Source organism: Xenopus laevis, chromosome 6L (genome assembly GCF_017654675.1).
Source record: "Xenopus laevis strain J_2021 chromosome 6L, Xenopus_laevis_v10.1, whole genome shotgun sequence".
Lineage (NCBI taxonomy): Eukaryota > Metazoa > Chordata > Amphibia > Anura > Pipidae > Xenopus > Xenopus laevis.
Window position 1 is genome coordinate 1,414,767 of NC_054381.1, and position 17,136 is coordinate 1,431,902.

General features: G+C 43.1%; 1 long non-coding RNA gene across 1 annotated transcript; it reads left to right on the top strand.

Annotated features, from left to right (window-relative positions):
* Nucleotides 1-6,420: 6,420 nt before the first annotated feature.
* LOC121394516 lies at nucleotides 6,421-16,564 on the top strand. The gene is made up of 3 exons (XR_005961734.1): nucleotides 6,421-6,525; nucleotides 9,729-9,898; nucleotides 15,912-16,564. It is a non-coding gene; the product is annotated as an uncharacterized LOC121394516 (long non-coding RNA).
* The last annotated feature ends 572 nt before the right edge of the window (nucleotides 16,565-17,136 follow it).

Genomic DNA, 17,136 nt, shown 5'->3' on the forward strand with positions numbered 1-17,136 from the left:
TGTGTACAAAGCATACTTGACTATATAGACACAATATAGACAATATCATACTATTTTGAGATGGATCAAGTAAAAACATGATGTTATTTCTCTCAGCTCTAAATGATGTGGTAGCCACTCTTGTGTTTTTATTAACATATGATGAAGTGAGTTAGACGTGACTATAATGAAAGAGGGTACATCTTTGTTATAACCAATCTGTATAAGAGACAGACTATAATAGTCTGTTATATTACACTAGTTTCTACCCACCCTTATTAAGGCATGGCTTACCCAAAACACAGTACATGTGAGTGAGACAAATTGTGACAGATCTCCAAGTAGAAGAACAGAGATTGGGTGAAATGTATCAAGGTTTGCAAAAAGGGGGTACCCTGCCCATGTTCTAGATTCCCAAAGGCGGGAGGTGGCTAATGTACCCAAACAAGAACTCCTTCATATTGGCCCCTTACAACAAAAGAGACAAATGTTTTTGGGACAAACAGAAATGTGCATTTTCCCTTGTCTAAGTTGTACCAATTGCAACAATATTATGAAAGGGCCTTTTTTTTATCCATCCCCACAGTGGGTGTAGGATTCCAATTAAAAATATTACAGATGCAATTTATCTTATTTAGTTTATTAAATAAAGTGCTTGTGGTTTGGCTTGTGTAGGGGGGAAACAACACAAAAGGTAAAAGATCAGATAAAGCAACATAAATCTAAAGTTGTTTTGTGTTAATTGTGTTTTTTTGCGTAATAACTTTACATTCTCTTTTGCTTTGACAGCTCCTCTTCTTGGGATAACTGATAATCTGTGGCAAGTAGTACATCAATGGTACAAGCTGATACATTAGATAGGTACAAGGAAGGGTCGGATGCTTTATTCACCAGTAGCTCCTCCCAGCAGACAGGAGGGAGCCAATGAGATTAGAGGAGGGAAAGGGGTGTTACAGGGAGAGCTGGGAAGTGAATCAGTGGTACAGGCTGATACATTAGATAGGTACAAGGAAGGGTCGGATGCTTTATTCACCAGTAGCTCCTCCCAGCAGACAGGAGGCAGCCAATGAGATTAGAGGAGGGAAAGGGGTGTTACAGGGAGAGCTGGGAAGTGAATCAGGGGTACAGGCTGATACATTAGATAGGTACAAGGAAGGGTCGGATGCTTTATTCACCAGTAGCTCCTCCCAGCAGACAGGAGGGAGCCAATGAGATTAGAGGAGGGAAAGGGGTGTTACAGGGAGAGCTGGGAAGTGAATCAGAGGTACAGGCTGATACATTAGATAGGTATAAGGAAGGGTCGGATGCTTTATTCACCAGTAGCTCCTCCCAGCAGACAGGAGGGAGCCAGTGAGATTAGAGGCGGGAAAGGGGTGTTACAGGGAGAGGTGGGAAGTGAATCAGTGGTACAGGCTGATACATTAGATAGGTACAAGGAAGGGTCGGATGCTTTATTCACCAGTAGCTCCTCCCAGCAGACAGGAGGGAGCCAATGAGATTAGAGGAGGGAAAGGGGTGCTACAGGGAGAGCTGGGAAGTGAATCAGGGGTACAGGCTGATACATTAGATAGGTACAAGGAAGGGTCGGATGTTTTATTTACCAGTAGCTCCTCCCAGCAGACAGGAGGGAGCCAATGAGATTAGAGGAGGGAAAGGGGTGTTACAGGGAGAGCTGGGAAGTGAATCAGGGGTACAGGCTGATACATTAGATAGGTACAAGGAAGGGTCGGATGCTTTATTCACCAGTAGCTCCTCCCAGCAGACAGGAGGGAGCCAATGAGATTAGAGGAGGGAAAGGGGTGTTACAGGGAGAGCTGGGAAGTGAATCAGTGGTACAGGCTGATACATTATATAGGTACAAGGAAGGGTTGGATGCTTTATTCACCAGTAGCTCCTCCCAGCAGACAGGAGGGAGCCAATGAGATTAGAGGAGGGAAAGGGGTGTTACAGGGAGAGCTGGGAAGTGAATCAGGGGTACAGGCTGATACATTAGATAGGTACAAGGAAGGGTCGGATGCTTTATTCACCAGTAGCTCCTCCCAGCAGACAGGAGGGAGCCAATGAGATTAGAGGAGGGAAAGGGGTGTTACAGGGAGAGCTGGGAAGTGAATCAGGGGTACAGGCTGATACATTAGATAGGTACAAGGAAGGGTCGGATGCTTTATTCACCAGTAACTCCTCCCAGCAGACAGGAGGGAGCCAATGAGATTAGAGGAGGTAAAGGGGTGTTACAGGAAGAGCTGGGAAGTGAATCAGGGGTACAGGCTGATACATTAGATAGGTACAAGGAAGGGTCGGATGCTTTATTCACCAGTAGCTCCTCCCAGCAGACAGGAGGGAGCCAATGAGATTAGAGGAGTGAAAGGGGTGTTACAGGGAGAGCTGGGAAGTGAATCAGGGGTATAGGCTGATACATTAGATAGGTATAAGGAAGGGTCGGATGCTTTATTCACCAGTAGCTCCTCCCAGCAGACAGGAGGGAGCCAATGAGATTAGAGGAGGGAAAGGGGTGTTACAGGGAGAGCTGGGAAGTGAATCAGGGGTACAGGCTGATACATTAGATAGGTACAAGGAAGGGTCGGATGCTTTATTCACCAGTAGCTCCTCCCAGCAGACAGGAGGGAGCCAATGAGATTAGAGGAGGGAAAGGGGTGTTACAGGGAGAGCTGGGAAGTGAATCAGGGGTACAGGCTGATACATTAGATAGGTATAAGAAGGGGTTGGATGGTGTTTAGCAAGTGAGGGAATACAGGGATATGGGAGAGAGCTCATAGTACAAGTTGATCCAGGGACTGGTCCATTTTGGAGTCAGGAAGGAATTTTCCCCCTCTGAGAAAATTGGAGAGACTTCAAATGGGTTTTTTTCCGCCTTCCTCTGGATCAACTGACAGTTAGGCAGGTAGAGTTAAAAGTTAAAATAGAGTTAAAAGGTTGAACTTGATGTTTGTCTTTTTTCAACCTAAATTACTATGTTCCTATGTTATTATGTTACATTCAGACTGAAGATATGAGCAAACAATATGTGAGCAAAATGTATCAAATTGAGCTAATGTGTTTTAATCCTGAGATTAAGAGATAAACATTTTTTTTATTTCTTTGTTTCCAAGGACTAAATAAGGATTTTATAAGACAGACGTGGGAACTGAAATGGATGGATCACTTCATCAGATTATGGACACTGATATATGCGATGAACTTATTGCACTTGACTTTACTTTGTTTTGTATTTCACTGAATACCACTGAGCATTGTGGGAGTTGTGCCCTATTGTGAGAGGTGGGGCTTGTCTACCGCTCCCTCTTAACATGTGTATTTTAGAGAGGTTTAGTAGACAAGTACACAGGCTGGATAAAGGACACTAACCTGAAACCTTGTCTAGTTTACTGGCACAATAAATCCCATTCACCACATTCAGAGTGTTGTACTTTTGGGTTACACGTGGGTCTCTGGCAGTGGGACTAGCAGCTTGCACCCGACACTACAACAAGTGGATTGGGATAGTCCAGCATTGTACAGGTATGGGACAGCAAAGGAGAATAAACCTTTTATTATGTCACCAACAGAATCAACACTTTCCCCAACTGCAGAATATCTTGTGTGCAGATCCGTTTATTCTTCTTTGCTTTTGCTAAAGTACTTTGCCCGATCAATGGAGGACCAACACCACCAATGCAGTGAGAGTGGATCACAGGTGTGCGGTTGATTTAGTTCATGAATACAGGTATAGGATCCATTATCTGGAAACCCATTATCCAGAAAGCTCCAAATTACAGAATGCCCATCTTCCATAGACTCCAGTTCATCCAAATAATCCTCATTTTTACTGATTTCCTTTTTCTGTGTAATAATAAAACAGTCGCTTGTACTTGATCCCAACTAAGATATAATTAATCCTTATTGGAGGCAAAACCAGCCTATTGGCTTTATTTCATGTTTATATGATTAAGGTATGTCTAAATTATATCCAAATTATGGAAAGATACAATATCCGGAAAACCCCAGGTCTCGGGCATTCTGGATAACAGGTCCCATACCTGTTCTATATAAGCGATATTGCATTAAAACAGAAGCAAAAGTAAGTCATCCAAATAAAATCATAGTAAAATAATTAGAAAACAATAACACATTTTCATTTAATTCTAGATTTGTCTAGAGAAATTAGGAACTCCCAAATTGTGCTGTACAGAAACAACAATTTAACCCCAAAATGTACAAAGCCATTGTATTCACAAAACAGAGTATGGGAGTAACTTTTAAATGGAGTAAAGTGAAATTGGAGTGAGAAATGTTATTGAAGTTAAACTTGAGTTAAAAGAATGTCACTTTGGGGTTAAACTGTCATTCTTTAACACAACTGTAATGAATTAGGGATTCCCCAATATCTACATACAGATCTTTTCAAGATAACACCGCTTGATTGAGTTAATAGTCTTAACATTCAAAAAGATCAAAAATGACTTTCCGATTAGTGATGGGCGAATTTATTCGCCAGGCGCAAATTTGCAGCGAATTTGCGCGATTCGCTGCTGGCGAATAAATTCGCAAAACGCCCGTGAAAATTTGCAGTCAAAAACGGGCGCCGGCATAAAAAAAACGGGGGCTGGCGTCAGAAACAGGCGCCGGCGTCAAAAACGAGACGCCAGCACCGTTTTGCGAATTTCGCAAATTTTTCGGCAAAGCGAAACGCCGCAAATTCGCCCATCACTATTTCCGATTGTTGTGTAGATGACAGGCACAAATAAACATTTTACTCCACATTCCAGTAAGTTTATTGCACTGATATCTCTTACTCTAATCTCAGTAACTTTTGCCATAAAGCAAGTGTAAGTCCACTCACCTCTGTGGTGATGGGACCCACCGTTCCACACGATCCTGCAGGCAAGTAGTTGGTCACAGGCATTGGCGGGTACACGTGAGTAGTGATGGGCGAATTTATTCGCGTAATTCGCCGCCAGCGAATAAATTCGCGAAACACCCACGAAAATTTGTGGCAAAAATTCGCCGGCGTCAAAAAAAACCCATATCCGAAAAAATGGACGCCGGCGTAAAAAACTGGCGCCGGCGTCAAAAACGAGATGCCGGCGCAGTTTCGTGAATTTTTCGCCATTTTGTGAATTTTGCACGAAATTCGGGAATTCGCCCATCACTACACATGAGTGCGTCAGTATGTTTTGTTACTTCTAAAAAGACCCAGTGTTGTGTTTGATCTTCTGTTGTTTGACCCGGCTATTCCTGACTTTGTTGAACCCTCTGGCCTCTTTTCACTGCACATTTTACCTGTCCGACCCTCAGGTTAGTCGGACCCTTGTGGAAGCTGCTTGTGAGCCCTCCTCCACACTTGATCTGTATAAAAGCCATAAAGCAAGACAGAAGTGCAGCTGTTTCCCAGAAAGGAAGTAGATTCATGACACGGGCTGCAATACAGGAAATACTCTCCCCACAAAAATGGACAATTATGTTCCCTGAGAGGGTTAATCTAAGACAGAACAGAAGTCACAGAGCTGCTCTCCTCTGTGAAACCTCTAATATAAGTCTATGGGGCAGATTTACTAAAGGGTGAAGTGACTAACACTGGAGACAATTCGCCAGCATTACCGTTTTTTTAGCACATCGCTGATTTACTGACAGTCGCAGGCGTAACTTCACTAGTGAAAGAGACAGACGCTAGCAATCATTCGCACTCTAACACCAGGTGAATTTTCGCTCTGGCGAATGGACGTAACTGCGCAAATTCACTAAGATGAACGTCACCTCTTTCGCCAGACTTACCTTCACCACCTCAGACCAGGAGAAGTGCATTGGAGTGCGTAGATCTTCTTCATCTTCCTCATTCTTCTCTTACTTACAATATAATTTTAGTGGAAACATTTTCTAAGTCCCAATAAAACGCTGGCGTCTTTCCCTTTTTTCGGAGTGACAGTCCGCAAAACTGTGTGTTTTTCTGGAGCAGTAACTATACAGTGGGCTCATGAGTAGGACAATAATAATAATCAACTCTATTGACTTTATTAAGGTTCCCTGGACTTGTGTAATGTATTTGCTGCAACATATACGTCCATTCAACTCTATCATTTCCCGCCGTATGTAAATGAACCTGAGAGAAGAACGAGAGAATTGAACGCTAGAGCGTCTTCGCTTTTATTGCCGAAGTCACTAGAGAAAATTCGCCAGCGCTCACCACCCTGGACGCAACTTCACATTCTAGTAAATTATTGTTGTCTGACCGAATTTACGCCTGGCAAAGTGTTGCGTTGGCTCAGAAGCCGTCACTGGCGAATTTAGTAAAATAACCCCTTAGAGTTGGATCAAGTTTTTGGGTGACATGGATGTGACTGGGCCACTAATCTGGAGTCACAGAAAACTGATGTTACTTTCAGCTTCTCCTGGGCCTGTTTGTTTTGCTCGTCACTATCAGTTACTCCCTTCTGTGCTCACTGGGTGGGTCCCAGGTCTCAGCAGCTCAGTGTCACTCCCATTAGTAACAGTCTGAGCAGCTGAGATAAGAACCAAGTCAGTACCAGCAACTGGGACAGAACCAACTACAATGTAAGTACCCGTCCTACTCATTCCTTCCCCTGCACTTATTAACTGGGTTATGTTGTTGGCTGGGAGGGTAGAACCAAGGGCCAGATGATTGGCAGGACATGGACAGAGAGGCTGCTGGGATACAGGTAGTGGGGCTGGACAGAGAGGCTGCTGGGATACAGGTAGTGAGGCTGGACAGAGAGGCTGCTGGGATACAGGTAGTGGGGCTGGACAGAGAGGCTGCTGGGATACAGGTAGTGAGGCTGGACAGAGAGGCTGCTGGGATACAGGTAGTGGGGCTGGACAGAGAGGCTGCTGGGATACAGGTAGTGGGGCTGGACAGAGAGGCTGCTGGGATACAGGTAATGGGGCTGGGCAGAGAGGCTGCTGGGATACAGGTAATGGGGCTGGGCAGAGAGGCTGCTGGGATACAGGTAGTGGGGCTGGACAGAGAGGCTGCTGGGATACAGGTAGTGGGGCTGGACAGAGAGGCTGCTGGGATACAGGTAATGGGGCTGGGCAGAGAGGCTGCTGGGATACAGGTAATGGGGCTGGGCAGAGAGGCTGCTGGGATACAGGTAGTGGGGCTGGACAGAGAGGCTGCTGGGATACAGGTAGTGGGGCTGGACAGAGAGGCTGCTGGGATACAGGTAGTGGGGCTGGACAGAGAGGCTGCTGGGATACAGGTAGTGGGGCTGGACAGAGAGGCTGCTGGGATACAGGTAGTGGGGCTGGACAGAGAGGCTGCTGGGATACAGGTAGTGGGACTGTAAGAGGAAGAGTGTGACTGGCCCTGAGCTTTTCCCAATAGATTTGTCAGACTGAGAGAAGATAATGACTTGGAGTTGGATTGTGGGAAGGGACATAAATGTGAATCATAAAAACTCCTCAATTCCACAAACGTAACTAACATAATCTGTTACTCATGTGCTGGGTGGAAAACCAGTCTGGATCTCCAATAGACGATGTGTGTTTCTCAGTTGTCTTTTGTTTACAGAGAAGGAACAGTATTTGAATGCACTGGGTTCGTTTTTTTGGTGTTTCATGTACAAGGGGCACCTTATGTTCTGAAGCTTTTGTACCTTGTTAAAAGGGAAGTATAAATTGTAGTGTGAGTGTGAGTGTGAGTGTGAGTGCGGCAGATTCTGTTCCAATTGCCTGACCCATTAGTTGGTCCATTTCTCAGTAGGATCTATGGGAAATATAAGTGTAACTATTGTATCAATTCTAACAGCTGCCTTTAATGTCACTCAGGGATTCTGCTCAGCAGGGACAAACACATGAACCAACTCATGGATTAGTTACAGGGTCGCTGACCCCCTTCCCACAGCTGCTTCACAAACACATAAGAAGGAAAAATATGAAACTTTACACTTCAATATTAAAAAAACATCATTAATAGAAAATAGAAAGTCATTGGAAAAAATCTTTATTTCTGGTGATTTATCTCAGAAACAAACTGATAAAAGCATTGGAAGGTGAACATTCCCTTTAATGAAGTGTCGATTATTTATGCAAAGATTAAGTAGTTCTTATTAGCCATTTTTAAAGTTACATAGTTACATGGTTAAATTGGGTTGAAAAAAGCCATCAAGTCCAACCCCTCCAAATGAAAACCCAGCCCCATACACACACCCCTCCCTACTGTCACATAAATGATATATACCCATATCTATACTAACTATAGAGTTTAGTATCACAATAGCCTTTGTATTATGTCTGTCCAAGAAATCATCCAAGTCCCTCTTATAGTCATTAACTGAATCATCACCCGGCAGTGCATTCCCCAACCTCACTGTCCTCACTGTGATGAACCCCCTACTCTGTTCCTTTAAATGAAACTTCTTTTCCTCTAGTCTGAAGGGGAGGCCTCTGGTACGTGATTCTCTTTATGGGTAAAAAGGTCCCCTGCTATTTGTCTATAATGTCCTCTAATGTACTTGTAAAGTCTAATCATGTCCCCTCACAAGCGCCTTTTTTCCCCCAGAGAAAACAACCCCAACCTTGTCAGTCTCCCCTCATAATTTAACTCTTCCCTCCCTCTAACCAGTTTAGTTGCACTTAGTCTCTGCACTCTCTCCAGCTCATTTATATCCCTCTTAAGGACTGGAGTCCAAAACTGCCCCCATACTCCAGATGAGGCCTCACCAGGGACCTATAAAGAGACACAATTATGTTTTCATCCCTTGAGTTAATGCCCTTTTTTATACAAGAACTTTATTTGCTTTAGTAGCCACAGAATGACACTGCCCAGAATTAGACAACTTGTTATCTACAAAGACCCCAAGATCCTTCTCATTGAAGGAAACTCCCAACACATCGCCATTTAGTGTAGAACTTGCATTTATATTATTTTTGCCAAAGTGCATAACCTGCATTTATCAACATTCAACCTCATTTTCCAGTTTGCTGCAAACATGACCTCACTTGGCATCTGGTGGATGGAGTTGTTAGTGTGGTTCTATTAATATGTTTGTTATACACTGTTTCTGTTTTAACACACTTGAAAAAGAGCCTTGGTGCCCGAAACATGTCGTGTGGACGCACAATAAAAATGTAATTGCAGTTATTCTGCCTTCAGTACTTGATTCCCAAATTCATATATACACTGTTAATATGGGGTGGAGGACAGTGACGGAGCCTCCAGGGAATCATTACTATGGATTAGCAAAAGTTCAGCTAATGTGTGTAAATTTACTGTTGGGAAAATCCATATCATCCATAAGCCCCTGAATTGAGGGAGATATTGCTTCATGGGGCAAGAAGGTTACTCCACCTACTGCATATACCAAACAGCCATAGAAGAGTTTTGTATGTATAGTGGCACAATGACCACACAGCAAAGCCTACAACTATGGAAGACTTGGACCATGAGATCTGATGTGTCGTATTCCCCTCCTCAACCCACTCTGCTCCTTTAACTTGGCTGCCCACCATAAAGAAGTGTGAGGTGGTGAGGACAGGGTAAAGATGTATGTTGTGTACCTCACAGAGATATTTGTTGGGACTACTGGTCCCATTATGTTGTCACTTCATTACTTGGTGGGGTTATAAAAGAACTTCTCACCAGAGTAACTGCACTGTCAGACTCAAGCAAGGGAGGCACATGATGATCCTCATAGGAATTTTGCACATGGCCTTATCTTTGCAGAGCAGAGACCTTCAGAGCAGACATAGATCTTCTGACCCAAAATTAACAGTCATGTTCTCAACATTTCCTTCAGCGGCCGCTCCCAGGGTGGCACTAACAATATGCTGGAGTGACCCAGAAGTGGATCAGGACTTGAGCCCATCAGTGAGCAGTGGAATCAATGGAAATAATCAGATAATATTGAAGCAGTGGAGAATCCTCGGAGGGACAGAGATATAATAATGAGAGGAGCAGCACATACCAGTAAGGACAAAAACTTCTTTTATTGAAGCTCTGGTTCTACCACAGATTGAGAGGAGGGTGATGCCTTTATAATTTGCCAGTATCAGTAGATACAGAGAAGTGACTCCAGCACACGTAGCTGCTCAAGGGATTTAACCTGTGTTTAATGTCAAGCCAACAAGTACAATGTTTCGGGGCATTACCCCTTCATCACGTTGTGACACCCCCAAAACATTGTACTTGTTGGCTTGACATTAAACACGGGTTAAATCCCTTGAGCAGCTACGTGTGCTGGAGTCACTTCTCTTCATTGACTGGTGGAGATGCCATACTCCTAAACCTGTTGTGGTTAATGGAGAGGCCAAGTGTGGGTGTGCGATTTACTCCTTAACTTCGTGACTGATTGCAGTTCATCACTAGAAACACAGATTCAGGGGGTTATTTGCTAAAATCTGAATTTATCTCTTTTTTAAAATGATATATGATTTTTTGTGGGGTTTTCCCGAAAAGCCTGCATTTTTCAGATTTTCTCCCAAAATGGTTGGAATTTTAGGCTAATTCCAGTGCAGACCACAGAAACTCCAAAATAGGATAGAGACCTCTCCCATTAAAGGGGTTGTTCACCTTCAATGTCTAAACCACTAAAAATGCTCTCATTGTGTTAGAAAACCCATTTGCCATCAAAAAAAGTAAAAAGGTCAATGTAAAAGCCTGTTTATATACCATTTACATCTGTCCTTCTCCTTCTCTCTGATCAGTTTTCTGAAGGATGGGAGTGGCCTGTTTTACACCTGCACTTCCTATGTGATGACATCATCACTCTCAGGCTTTGCCCTTACTTGCTTCTTATTGGACATTGATACTGCCCTCCCCTTGTAATTCATTGGTTGCTTGTGCACTTGTAAGCAGTCACATACATTCAAAGGCCATTGGTTCATTTCTCCCTTGCATTGGCTGCCATCTTGTGTGTATTACTTGTGTCTCACATAGGTAAAAAGAGCAGCATATCCCAAATCTAACACATTTTTACTATGCAAATAAGCATTTTCATTAATGGACATGTAAACTCTATAAACCCTTAACATGTTATTAAATTGGGCACATATTCCCCACACAAAATGCATCATTTTATTTTTCCCCTCCGTTAGCCGCACTGTAGTGTTTTCCTGAATACAAGATCTGCTTCAACCAGGCGGCCATTTTGTATCAGCTACATCATCATTTATATTTGTATATCCAGCCTGATGTCCTTGCTCAGAAGTTTTATTATGTAACTTTATTAGGAAGTATGTGTAATCCCACTCAGTCCTACATGTAACCCCACTCACTCATATACATAATCCCACTCACTCATATACATAATCCCACTCACTCATATACATAATCCCACTCACTCATATACATAATCCCACTCACTCATATACATAATCCCACTCACTCATATACATAATCCTACTCACTCATATACATAATCCCACTCACTCATATACATAATCCCACTCACTCATATACATAACCCCACTCACTCATATACATGTAAGTGCCAAACACAGAATGTTGCAGCTGCATTCAGATCTTACATGCGTCTGTGTCAGTTTGGGAAAGAAATTGCAGCCTGTGGCATCTTAATGAAACACTCAAACCTGCACATCAAATGCACAAATAATCCCCCTGTGTATGAGCCCTAGGAGTGAATGTTTTCTAATTAGTCATATATTTAGTTTGGTATATATTATAGTATAGTCCAAACACACAGAGATTTGTTGCCTGTAGTAAATCTATCCTGACAAAATGCTTCCACGTGCCTAAAATCCATTATACATCAATCCAAATGAATCCCAGTAACTTTGCCTTCTTTTCCTCATATTAAGCTGGATCACCGCTATGATGTTTTGGCAAGGAGAAAGCATTTTCATGAGATTTCTTGCCCATAGTAAACATGAACTACAGGTATGGGATGCATAATCCAGAAACCCATTATCCAGAAAGATCTGAATCACAGAAAGACTGTCTCTCACAGTTTCCTTTTTCCTGATTTCCTTTTTCTCTGTACAGATATGGGATCCATTATCTGGAAACCTGTTATCCAGAAAGCTCTGAATTATGCAATGGCCATCTCCCATTGACAACAGTATAGAAATACACTTGCACTCGAGGCAATTGAAATGCAGGGTTACCCCTTGCTATTTATTTAGTGTGAACATGCAACGTTTCGGGGTGAGCCCCTTTATCAAGCAAGGGGTAACCCTGCATTTCAATTGCCTTGAGTACCAGTGTATTTCTATACTGTTGTCCATTTGGGGGTTGCCGTAACCTCTTACATTGTGCACCAGGCCACCTGAAGGAAAGAAAGAGTCTGCTCAGCTTTACCTTGTTCCACTTCATCTCCCATAGACTCCATTTTAAAAATGGTTTCATTTTTCTCTTTAATAATAAAACAGTCGCTTGTACTTGATCCCAACTAAGATATAATTAATCCTTATTGGAAGCAAAACCAGTCTATTGGGTTTATTTAATGTTTATATGATTTTCTAGTAGACTTAAGGTATGAAGATCCAAATTATGGAAAGATCCATTATCCAGAAAGGCACAGGTCCCAAGCATTCTGGATAACAGGTCCCAAACCTGTAGTAATAACACAGTAGCTTGTACCACAACAAATGGCCATGTGTGCCAGTACTCTGGGAATTCTGCTTTTGGCTGATATGTAATATCTAATAATACCCTACTTTTCAAAACCATAAAAAAATCCCTGTAGCTGGTATTGTGTGTCATTTGTGTATAAATGAGATTAAATAGTAATTTTATTAAAAGGAAAAAAAATATCACAGGCTATGGGGAGTGATTTCTTACTGAAAACATGTCAGATGAAGTACTAGCAGCATTGTGTGTATATAAGTGGGATTCTCTGGTACAAACAAAGGGAGTTCCCCTGGGACAAACACAGGCCATTATCTGTCTATTAAATCTGACAAACTCACAACATTCACTATTGTCCAACAGGCAGTTCTTCTGCTATTGCCTTTTAATATTATTACTTTATATCCTCATATTTGTACAATTATCAGACATCCCTTACTGTATGTGAAAAATACCACTGCAAAGTCCTTTCCAATTCTCTAATCAAACAAATCTATATCTATATTTCCCTTCAGTGACACAGGTACACAGGAGTTGGGGGTTAATAATAAATCCCAGGGCTGTCTGGTTTTTACATCATGATTACATAGTAATTAATAAAAGAAATCCTCTCACTTCAGTAAATCCTGCTACAATGTAATGTGTGTGACACAGAGTTGTGTGTTGGAAAGTTAAAGTGCAGAGTGAGTGAGTGTAGAATACAGACACAATAAGATCACTCAGCTGAGGGATGTGCTTGTATTGCTCATTTATTTCTACAGCTTGTTGTGCAGAACATTTACCATTTTCAGTATCATGTGAAAGTCACACTCCATAACAAGATGAACTCACCCTCTCAACACTTATTCCCCTCTAGAAAATGGAGTCTGACCACTTACAACTTACCCCCCAAACAGTGAGAAATGTCAGCTGAGCCCTGTCTGATAGTGACTGATCTCTCCCTCCTCATGAGACTATTCACCAGCCCTCCCCAAGTACTAACATGACATTTTCTCCTCACAAACCCCATTATAACACAGTCACACACACACACACACACACACACAGTCACACACAGTCACACACACACACACACACACACACACACACACACACAGAAAAGACCGAGTTCTCCCTCCTCACACGTCCCCACAAGTGACAGACCTTCCAGCCAGCACTGACTTTCCCTTCCCTCACACACAGACACTCCATGAGCCCCTCCTCCTCCTCCCTCCATGTGGATCAGTCACAGATCACTTGTCCCTTCACACAGCAGCTCCTCCTCCCTCCTCCGACCCCACACAAGCCTGTGCCCCCCACACCCTCCTCTTCCCCCTGTGAATATGACACACTCTCCTCCCAACACACACACAGAGCTCCTCCTCTCCTCACACACTGGCCCAGCCCCTCCCTACAGAGCAGTGTGTATGCAAATCAACCACACTTACTAGTGATGAGAAGCAGACTGACAGGAGAATCAGCCAATCACAGTTAAGCTTCAGAAACTGCTGCACTTGTGCACTTCCTGCTTCTGCCAGGAGTGTGTGTGATGTAAAATAAGGAAGTACAAAAGTCACTGTAGAGTTTTTGGGGGTCAGTGACCCCCCCAACAGGGGGCCCATGATGAAAGGACCCCATCTGCAAAGGGATCCAACTGAGGTGAATATCTCATCAACTGCACATGTTTTGTTTAACAATTATATGGCAAACCTTGTTATTTTTACATAAACTTTTACATTTTTGAATGTTATATGAATTTTGAACAACCCCTTTAACTTATACACAACCTCGACAGGTCTGAGATTCTGGCTTTTTGCTGCATCGGGATTTAATAAATCTAAAAACATTAGCATTTTTAAAACAAATAAAAAGAAAAATTTGAGTTTTGCCCCAAAAAGTCTTAGCGTTTAGTAATTAACCCCATACATGTTTTTGTGTAAGTATCCACTGCATCTAGTTGTATCCTTGGCTCAACTGGCAGTTGAACACGTTTAGTTTAAGTCAAAAAGTTGACCTTGATGGACATGCAACTTTTTCAACCAAAATGACTGTGTTGCTATGTGACTGCATATAATGTTGGGGTGTCAGCACAGTCTCCCACTGTATATAATGTATTTGGGGTGTCAGTAGCCACTTCCCTTCATTTCATATAATGTTCTTGGAGTTCTTGGAGTGTAGAATCAAACACTCTCATTGTATAATTTGGTGATGATGCCAATTTCTATTACCAAGGCCAGAACTAGGGGTAGGCAGAGTAGGCATGTGCCTAGGGCGCTAAGCTTGGGGGGTGCCAGGCACACACCTCCTCTGTCGCCTACCCCCAGTCCGGTGCCCGACTCTTTGTGGTTTTTACGTCTTCTTGCGCTCCTGCGAATGTATTTCTCGGCAATTTGTGCATGCGCAGAAGTGCAAAAGAAGTAAAAACTACCGCTTTTCTTGCGCATGCGCACTTGGGCTAAGCCCGCGCCGCGTCCGCCGACTTGCCTTGGGCGCCTGTGCCCGGCCCTGTCTATTACAGTTTAATGTGCTGGAGATGAGACAATATACTAGCTGTCTGTCTGTCTGTCAGTGAGAGCTCAGTAAGTACTTACCAGAGGTACAGCTATTCCATTGCTGATAAATCAGAAGTTATGTTCTGGAAAAATCACTCCCACCTGCATTTCTGCATGTTCCCCACTGTAGTCACAGGGTGTATAGTTGGATGTGCTACATCTAACACTGCTTTTAATTCAGACTATATATTGAGAACTTTAGCCTCCCCAAACAAAAAAATCTCCCTCTGCCTCGATCTCCCTTGTGCAACATGAGTGTAATGAATAGGGTTTGTGATGAAAACACAATTTTAGGTAGATGCCAATTATATTCCCAGTACACAGCTGATCCCCCTGCACAATGAGCTCTGGTTAGAGTTACAATAAAGGGTAAAGGGAGGGGGTTTATTTTGGGAATTTAATTATCTATCACACAAGTCCAAACACAAAGGAGTGATATGGTCCATTTGCATTGCACTCATGTTGCACAAGGGGGGGATACTGTCCCTTTAATAAGCTTGGGAATTTCACCAGACCAATATTCTCAGGGACAGACATTCAAAAATTGGGATTATACCTGAGAATTCTGTTTATTGAAATGGAAATACAAAGCTAAGTCTCATATTAATGAACAGTACAGGGTATAATACTAGGAACCCTCATGCTCAGAGTTTATTGGGCACAGAAATAATTACAAGGATTTGGGGTTATTATTAATAATAAATTTCCTGGATCAGACTGCACAGTCCCTGCAGGATATAAATCTTATTGTGTTTCTACATCAATCTATTGTGCAACGCTGGTACCTACCTTATGTGTGGGGTTGTTTCTATTTCATCAGCAAATAAGTATTGATTCTCATTTGTTTGTGTCTCCCCCTGTAGGTGCCGAGTGGAACTGAAGAATCAACAAAAACAGAGAAATATTCTGCACTGACCCATCCCAGAAATGGGCCACAAACACTGGAGCAAAGTCAGGTTTAACCCCATATTTTATACAAGTGGACACACCCATACATGGACCCAATCCCTCCCATTTCTAAGTAACTCCACCCCCATTTGGCCAAGAAATTTGTACTGTCCCATCTAAACACAAACTATAGGAAATTATACAGGAGGGGTGGAGCCAGAAACGGATCCATTAGAGATTTAGAAGCAAAACCAACCTAAAAACTGAGACTGAGGAGCTGCCACCAGAGAGGGAGATGGATGAAAATGCCCAGAGGGGGCAGGAGGGCAGGAGACAATCCCAGGAACATCAACAGGAGATAAAGATCCACCAACTGGAACAGAAGATCAATAAGACTGAGGAGATGTGTAACATGTGTGATACATTGTGTTCCTTACTGGCACAGGAATCACATGGAGCTGCACTGTGTGGGGCTGAGGGGGCACATAATGAGGGGGGCACAGATGGGATAATGGCCCCTGGATTGGCTCATATTGTGCTGGGTTTAAGGACACTGATCTATGGGCAGGAGGCTACAGACCTGTTACTGGATATAAACACGGCTCATAATCGTGTATCTGTATCAGGGGACAGGAAATCTGCTTCCTACTCACTAACAGAACTACATTACCCACAATCCCCAGAGAGATTTCAGAATTATGCTCAGGCTTTAAGCAGCAGGAGTTTCCCCTCAGGGCGACATTACTGGGAAGTGGAGGTCAGTAAATCAGGGGTGTGGGGGGTAGGGGTGGCCTATCCCAGTATAGAGAGGAGAGGGGGTCAGTCCTGGATTGGGGAGAATGACAAGTCCTGGTGTTTGTACAGATGGAATAATAATACATATTTAGTGAGACATGACAGTAAATGGACAGAGTTACCCCACGTCTCTTCCTGCAGGAGAATCAGGATCTCATTGGACTATGAGGCCGGATGTCTGTCCTTTTATGAGCTGAGTGAGCCAATCAGACACTTACACACCTTCACTGCCACATTCACTGAGCCCCTTCATGTTGCATTCTGGGTAGGGGGGGGTTGGGTGAGATTCATTAGAGACAGAGAAAAAGGAGCAGAAGTACTGACAGTGGAGAGAAAGAAGTTGGACCCAGAGAGTCAGATGCAGGAGGAGGATGTTGTGTCTCAAATAATCCACAAGGGGGAGAC